Source organism: Capsicum annuum, chromosome 9, assembly GCF_002878395.1.
Source record: "Capsicum annuum cultivar UCD-10X-F1 chromosome 9, UCD10Xv1.1, whole genome shotgun sequence".
Taxonomy (NCBI): Eukaryota; Viridiplantae; Streptophyta; class Magnoliopsida; order Solanales; family Solanaceae; genus Capsicum; species Capsicum annuum.
The window spans coordinates 210,313,666-210,321,476 of record NC_061119.1 but is presented as its reverse complement, the minus strand read 5'-3'; the positions used below and the strand labels follow the sequence as shown (position 1 = coordinate 210,321,476).

The 7,811-nt window shown below is 34.8% G+C and overlaps 1 pseudogene; it reads left to right on the top strand.

Moving 5' to 3' along the window:
* The first annotated feature begins 14 nt into the window (after positions 1–14).
* LOC107846757 lies at positions 15–6,730 on the top strand (annotated as a pseudogene).
* Positions 6,731–7,811: the final 1,081 nt, after the last annotated feature.

The window sequence follows — 7,811 nt, the reverse complement described above, 5'->3', positions numbered from 1 at the left end:
AGTTCATGAAAAATATGATCTGTTTGCTTCGTCCAAAATTTGAAGCAGATGTTTTTAGGAAGTCAACTGCCGACCAAGGATTTCAAGAAAGATTTGGTTAATGACGTGCATGGAATGTTGAACTTATATGAGGCAGCACCATTCAGAGTACATGATGAAGAAATTTTGGATGAAGCATTAACTTTCACCATCACTCAATTGAAACTAATTTTGCCTAACTTGAGCAACTCCTACCTTACACAACAATCAGTAATGCATTGAAATTTTCAAGTAAAGATGGTATGGTGAGTAGAAACAAAGAAATACATATCATTTTACCATGAAAATGAGGTGTTACTAAACTTTGCCAAATTGGACTTCAACATCTTGCAAAGGTTGCATAAAAAGGAGCTATGTGATATCACAAGGTAATTGGCTATCATTCATCTATACGCCTTAACCTTTGGTAAAATGTTAAAATAACTTACTGGAGGAGTCTTTCAAGTAAAATAATAATTTTTCCTCAGAAAGTTGCAAGTAATTTTCAATTTTTTTCTAAAGTAAAATTTATTTTGATCAAACACAATATTTTCTCCCAAATTTATATTATGTTCCAACTTCAAATTTATGTATTCTTTTGTTATTATATCAGTTCAAACCAAATAGTTCATTCAAGCTCGCCTACTAAAGAAACACATAATTTGTTGTAGGTGGTCGAAAGAATTGGAAATGATGTAAGAGATAGATTGGTAGAGCTTTATTTCTGGAGTTTAGGCGTCTATTTTGAGCCTCAGTATAGCGTTGCGAGGAAAATTTTAAGAAGAATTTCATATTTCCTTTCTATTATTGATGACACACATGATATTTATGGGATGCTAGATGAACTTACTCTCCTCATAGAAGCAATTGAAAGGTAGCATTCTTTTTGTAACTATATATACATCTATTTATAAACTACTATATTTTATCATTGTTCTTTTACCCAATAGAATATAACAATTTGAATGAATTTGATGACTGTGATATATGTAGGTGGAATATTGATGCTTCAGAACAGTTACCATTATATATGAAGATTGTTTACTGCAATCTTCTAGATGTTTACAATGAAATTGAGAAAGAATTGGCAAATGAAAACAAGTCATTTCTAGTCAACTATTCCATAATAGCGGTACTTGTAAATAAAGTAGCAAACAATTACTTAAATTGATTAACAATGACAATGATAATTATGCCTCAAATCCTATGATGATTTGATATAGTTTGGCCCCAACTAAGAACAGTGTAAGCCTATTAAACAGATTTACTACAGCACGTTTCACTAATATAATTATTCATTAATTTTTTTTCAGATGAAAAAGAAGGTGAGGGCTTATTTTCAAGAGGCAAAATGGTATCATGAGAAGAAATTGTTGGAGAAAATATCTCAAGCTCACTCAAGAACAAAATATTAGAAAGGAAAAAAGAAACTAGCAGGGAAGTAAAATGGCAGAGTTTATTGGAATTGCAAGACTACTGTTTTCTGTATCTCAGTCATCAGTGATAAGCCCTTATATATAGCTTACAACTTAACTAAAGATGCAAAAATAAAGGGCACTAACTCAATAGTGCTTTCAACTAACAAGAGAAACTTAAGGACTAAACAACCATTAGCCTAGACTAAGTCAAAACAGTAAAATACTGAAAGAAAGTTGCAGTAACTTTTCTTCCTTTTTTTTTTTTGAATCACTTATTCAACATTTCCCCTTGATTCAAAATCACTAACACCAAGCAATGATTTGAAGTAGACATGCTTCTGATAGGCAGTGCTTTTGTGAATATATCTGCTACTTGTTCATTGGTGTTGCAAAACATCATTATGATCTCTTCTTTTTCCACCAGCTCACAAATAAAATGGAAGCGAATGTCAATGTGCTTTGTTCTTCCATGAAATGCAGGATTCTTAGTCATTGCAATCGTGGACTTGTTTTCGCAATAAATTTCCGTTGCTTTCTCTTGCTTTTGGTTAAGATCTGCCAAAATTCTCCTAAGCCAAATGCATTGGCAAGATGAAGAAGTTACTGGGATATACTCTACCTCTGAAGTTGATAATGTCGTCGTTGCTTGTTTCTTAGAACTCCATGTTATTGCGCCTGATCCAAGACTGGAAGTGTTGCCTGATGTACTTTTCCTATCATCCACCGAGCCTCCCCAATCACTATCAGTATAGCCTACCAATCTGAAATTTGAAACATGACAGTACCAAATACCATGTTTCAATGTTCCAGCAATATAGTGTAGAATCCTTTTTGCAGCTCCAAAATGATGCTTCGATGGATTGCTCATAAACCTTGAAACGACACCAACAGAGTATGAAATATCTGGACGAGTATGAGACAAATAAATCAAACCTCCAACCAGACTTGTATAACTTCTTGCATTGGCTTGCCCAGTACCATCTTCGTGCTGCAATTTTTCATTCACATTCATGGGTGTTGCTGCAAATTTACAATTGACCAGGCCAAATCTTTTAAGAAGGTCTAATGCATATTTTTTTGAGAAACAAATACACCACCTTCCCTTTGTTTCACCTCAAGCCCAAGGAAATAATGCAACAAACCCAAATCTGTCATCTCAAATCTACTCATCATACTAGATTTAAATTCAGCCATAATAGAGTGAGATGAACCCATATAAATTAAATCAGCAACATAGAGGCATACAACGAGAAGATCATTGTTACCTCGCTTCCTTAAGTAGAGAGTAGAATCACTTTCACTCCTTTCAAACCTATTTTGAATAAAATAGGAATTAATTTTGCTATACCAAGCGCATGGCGCTTGTTTCAACCCATAAAGTGCCTTCCTCAGCTGGTACACCTTTTTCTCTTGTCCACTAATTTTGAAACCTTGAGTTTGAGCAATATAAACCTCCTCATCCAGTTCACCATTCAAGAATGCTGACTTAACATCAAGTTGATAAAGTGACCATTTCAGTTAAGCAGCTAAGGCAAAAATTGTTCTTACCATTTCAAATCAAGCAACAGGGAAAAAGGTCTCTTCAAAATCAATGCCCTGCTGCTGCGAGTATCCCTTCGCGACAAGTCTTGCCTTGTGTTTTTGTACACTTCCGTCTGCATGATACTTTATTTTGAATATCCACTTTAAGCCAACAACATTCTTTCCTTTTGGCAAGTCAGTGAGATGCCAAGTTTCATTTGTTTCTATTGCTATCAATTCTTCCTTCATTGCATTCTTCCACTCCTCCTTTTCAATTGTTTCTTCATAAAATGTAGGATCTGAAACAATAAAAGGAAATTGACAAGATTGATTAGAATATCTAGGATTCTCTTTTCTAACTCTTGTTGATATTCTTAGTGGAATTGGCTTAGCTGAAGGTCCTTCAAGTGTTGCAGATTTCTCTGGTGCAAATGCATCTTCAAGTGAATCTGGGGCAGCCTCTTGTCCTTTGTCTGGAGAGATTTCAAAGGGTATCGAAACCTCATGTTGTACTTGTTTTTCACTCCAATTCCAACTTGACTTTTCATCAAAGACAACATTTTTGCTTATTATCACTTTGCCACTAAGTGGGTTATATAACCTGTATGCTTTGGATTCAAGACAATAACCGATGAAAATACATTTTTGTGATTTTTCATCTAGTTTTTGATGAGTTTGGGTGTTAACCAAAGCATAAGCAATACACCCAAAAATTCGCAAATGGCTTACTGAAGGACTTGTGCCTTTCCAAGCTTCATATGGTGTTTGGTTCATCACAACCTTTGTAGGAGATAGATTCAGTAGGTACACTGAGGTTGCAACTACTTCTGCCCAGTATTGGTTTGTAAGTCCCTTGCCTTTCAATAAGCTTCTCGCCATCTCCATAACGGTACGATTCTTGCGTTCATCTACACCATTTTACTCCGGTGTGTAGGGTGCAGTAAGTTCCCTGTGAATTCCAGATTCATCACAAAAATGAACAAATTCATTAGATAAGAACTCACCACCTCTATCTGTTCGGAGAGTTTTTATGTGCAACCCACTGAGATTCTCCACTAAAGCCTTGTATTTTCTAAAATTCTCAAAAGCTTCTGATTTGTATTTCAGAAAATACACCCAACTCATGCAACTAAAATCATCTATGATAGGTAAAAAATATCGACTTCAACCAAAAGATTCAGTATTCATTGGACCGCATAAATCTACATGAATTAATTCTAGGCAAGTAGAAGCTCTCCAATCCCTTCCATCAGGAAAAAACTTTCTACTTTGCTTTCCATAAATGCAACCTTTGCATAAATCAAAAGAATTAATTTTTGGTAATCCAATGACCATACCTTTTTGGCTTAGCAGCTTTAGTCCCTTGAAATTAACATGCCCATACCTCAAATGCCACAATTCAAAATCATTTTTTGCATCAGTAACCAAAGCAAAATTTTTCATATTCGAAACTTTTAGCGGAAACATTCTATTTTCAGCCATGAGTACATTAACCATTGTTTGTCCTGATTTTTATCTTTAATGACACATGCTCTATCATCAAACAAAAGTGAATATCCAGCGGCCATTAGTTGCCCAACACTCAGTAAATTATGTGCCAAACTAGGAACAAATTAAACATCATGAAGAATTTTTACTTTACCATGGTTGTATTTGATTGCTACTGTTCCTTTTCCTTCCGCTTGAAGGCCATTATTATCACCAAGCCTGCCTATTGATTTTTGTGTCTCGTCAAGTTCTTTGAAGATTGACTTCATGCCTGGCATATGGTTGGAGCAACCACTATCTATAAACTAGGTATCACTTGCAACTTCACTAGTATCACAATAAGTCATGAATAACTTACTTTCTTCATCAGTTGTCTCAGCATAATTCTCATAATTCACTTGTTTCTCCTTGAACCAACAATCAGCTTGCACATGCCTAAATCTCTTACAATGATAACATTGCTTGCTATTTCTATTGCCCCTTTGCTCATTAAAATTCCTTTGTTCAAAGCCTCTACCCCGGCCTCGACCTCGGCTATTTCCATGAAATAGACCTCTGCCTCGTCCTCTTCCTGTTGTTGTCTTATTATGCTCTCTTGGATTGGGTGCCTCCACCTTAGATTGAAATGCTTTTTCTTTCTGCTTTTCTGCTGACTTGTTTATCCTTGCCTCGTGGGCTTGCAAAGAACCCATTAATTCATCGAATGAAAATTCGACAAATCTTTGGACTCCTTAATTGCAGCCACAACATGATCAAACTTAGGAGTTTAACTCAGAATTTTTTTCAACAACGGTTTGATCAATTATTTGGTCTCCGTATGACCTCATTTGACTAATAATAGTCATTGCTCTAGACAAGAAATCTTGCACAGATTCATTTTCTTTCATGATTAAAGCTTCAAACTCATGCCGGAGAGTTTGGAGTTTTACAACTATTACCTTTGAGGAGCCTTGAAATTCAGTTTGCAAAATTCTCCATGCTTGCCTTGAAGTGGTGCCTGCTGCAATTCGGGAAAACACCGTCTCATGGACTGTCTGTTGAAGGAAGAACAATGTCTTTGCATCCTTTTTGTTTTCCTTCAGCCGTTACTCTTCGTCTAGATCTGCGTACCCTGTCTTAATCAAGTCCCAAAGATCTTGTGACTTAAATAAAGTCTTTATCTTGATGCTCCAAAACTGATAACTTTGTCCTGTTAAAACGAGGATGGAAGGCTGAGATATGTTCAATGAATTTCCATTGGAAGCCATTTTTTTTCTGTTAATAGATCACCTCAATCTAAACCTGGCTTTGATACCACAGATGTTTGAGAAAAGATCTCAAGCTCACTCAAGAACAAAATATTAGAAAGAAAAAAAGAAACTAGCAGGGAAGTAAAATAGCAGAGTTTATTGAAATTGCAAGACTATTGTTTTCTCTGTATCTCATTCATCAGTGATAAGCCCTTATATATAGCTTACAACTCAACTAAATATGCAAAAATAAAGGGCACTAACTCAATAGTGCTTTCAACTAACAGGAGAAACTTAAGGACTAAACAACCACTAGCCTAGACTAAGTCAAAACGGTAAAATACTGAAAGAAAGTTGCAGTAACTTTTGTGAATATATCTGCTACTTGTTCATTGGTGTTGCAAAACATCAAAAACTACCAACAATGGAGCAGTATATTAAGAATGGAATTACATCAAGTGGTTACCTATTGCTAGCAACCACTTCTTGGTTAGGCATGGGAAAGCAAGCAACTAAAGATGCATTTGACTAGATAGCAACAAAACCTCCAATACTTATTGCTTCTTGTATGATTGGAATATTAATCAATGATCTTTTATCACATGAGGTATACAATGTGTATATATGCACACTCTCCGTTACTTTTTAGTTGTCATAGTTTTATTTTTTAGAATCCAATGATATAAAAGTGCATGTTACAGTACATTTTTTACTTTATTTTTGTCTTTTATTTTGTTTGTTTATTCATATTTGCGTATGCAGGATGAATAAAAAAGAGGAGATGCACCTTCTGCCATCGAATGTTATATGAATGAGTACGATGTCACAAAAGAAGAAGCATAGATGTAAATAAGGGATATAATAGAAAATTATTGGAAGGTTTTGAATGAAGAATACCTCAAACTCACTAGCGTAATACCAAGGGATTTGCTCATGTCTATGATTAATTTAACAAGAGTAGTAGAGTTCATAAATAGAGATGAAGATGCTTATACTTTTTCCAAAAATAACTTGAAGGGCGTAATTTCTATGATACTAATTGATCCTATCATATAGACTGAGAACTTCAAAAGGAAAAGGCGAAACAAGAAAAAGAAGAATCACATTTCTCTAGATTGTGTTATTTGGATGAGTTAATTAAGGGTTGTTTAGTTACCTGTATTACTAGTATAATAAATAAATAAATCAATAAATTTTATGTTAAATTCCAAAATAACATTAATGAAAGGGCTGAAAGTGCTGAGGCCATTCGGAAGTTAACTCAGTTGACCTAGATGGTTTCTTATGCTACTTTTTTATGCTTGCTTGTAAATCATATTCTGCTATATGAATGGAACCTTCTTTGCCTATGTTTAATCTTTTACTGTCTTGACTATTGCATTACTTCAGTACTTTTCCCTTATTCTGATTGTCTTGGTGATAGCCCCGGTGGCCATTATTTGTTTAGCAGTGCACTTTATGGTTTAATTATGTTACTTTTTGATGATGCCAAAAGGGGGAAGACTAGAGTTGTGCAATATTTATAACTCATAAATAACTTGTTTCTTGCTAAAGAGTTCTTGACTTAGTGTCTACAGGAAAAAGTCAAAAGTTACACAATGACAGAGGTTTGTCATCACCAAAAAGGGGAAATTTGTTGGGATGTATGAAGTTTTGGTGATGACTTGATAGATGAAACATGTTAGTTGAAGTGGTCCACTAATATACAGAGTTAAGGTGATACAAGTCCACTGATATATAAAGTCATAAACATTTGGATTTAAAAATGGACAAGCTATTACAGATGATAAACTCAAGTGTTGATTACGTGGGATAAAGAATAATTTGAGTGGGATTACAACATTTGAAGATAAGAGAAGATAAGTTGAAGAAGGAGTTCTACTTAGATAAGCATTTTCACTTGACAACAAACTCTTCTAGTTGAGAGTTTTCCTCAAGATAGAAGACTTATCTGTTGAAGGACTCTTTGGAGAGTTGTTAAATAGAGGGAGTGATCAAATAGTCCCTCACGCACTTACAAAGACAAAGACAATTGACAAATTGACTTGGCAGTTCCAAAGCTTGAAGAAACTAGTAATTGAACATATTTCATTACTTAAAAGATAAGGTGTCTTAGATTCTATGTATTAGGTTGGTT